This window comes from Acyrthosiphon pisum, chromosome X, assembly GCF_005508785.2.
Source record: "Acyrthosiphon pisum isolate AL4f chromosome X, pea_aphid_22Mar2018_4r6ur, whole genome shotgun sequence".
Taxonomy (NCBI): Eukaryota; Metazoa; Arthropoda; class Insecta; order Hemiptera; family Aphididae; genus Acyrthosiphon; species Acyrthosiphon pisum.
The window spans coordinates 292,545-293,366 of record NC_042493.1 but is presented as its reverse complement, the minus strand read 5'-3'; positions in this window follow the sequence as shown (position 1 = coordinate 293,366).

Genomic DNA, 822 nt, shown 5'->3' with positions numbered 1-822 from the left:
AAAAATTTATAAATGTTCAAACTTTTTGTATTCTAAGAAATTGAAAAATTTAAAACAAGATTCCCACGTAAGTAATTAATTCTCGTACCAAAAAATCTAAAAAATACATTTACGCAGTTTATTATTATAGTCATTTTAAGTACAAATTCCCTCAGCCCCTCCCCTGGATACGCCACTGATATAGTAATACGTGACGTCTGTTTTCTCCCCCATGATGCCATTCCCACTATTCGGCAACGTGCCGATGCGCAGTGACGGACTCGTTCTGACATTTTATGGACTCTCGTGGGCCGGAGTATAAACATAATATTATTATGAACTCATTACAGTTACAGCGTCTACGTGGTCTACCGACAAATGAATAATGAATACTGGATTGCCGATAGGCAGTGTAGACGAGTGCTGTAGAAATATTATGTTCGATATTCCCCACCGGAATACCATCGGTCACCACCAGTCCCACCAATCGTCAACGGACCACCCCGAACATAACGTCCGCCAACGAACAAACGGGCCTCCATGAACGAAAAACGTACACAATAAAACAGAATACAATACCCGTTTTCTAAATCGTCGGTTGGAAAATGATTATATTATTTTCGAACCACTTGTACAGCAGAGCGACATCCACTTGCCCACTTTTTTATAATTTAAATTATATCGTATTTGAATTTGTACACATATTTTAAACAGAGTGTTATTTATATGCGCAGGGTTTACGTCCAAAGTATCGTACGGCTGTACCGTATTTAAAAACATTTTTAAAAGATTATTAAAATTAAATAAAAATTGTACGTGAGGGCCTATCGCGGACAATGTGGC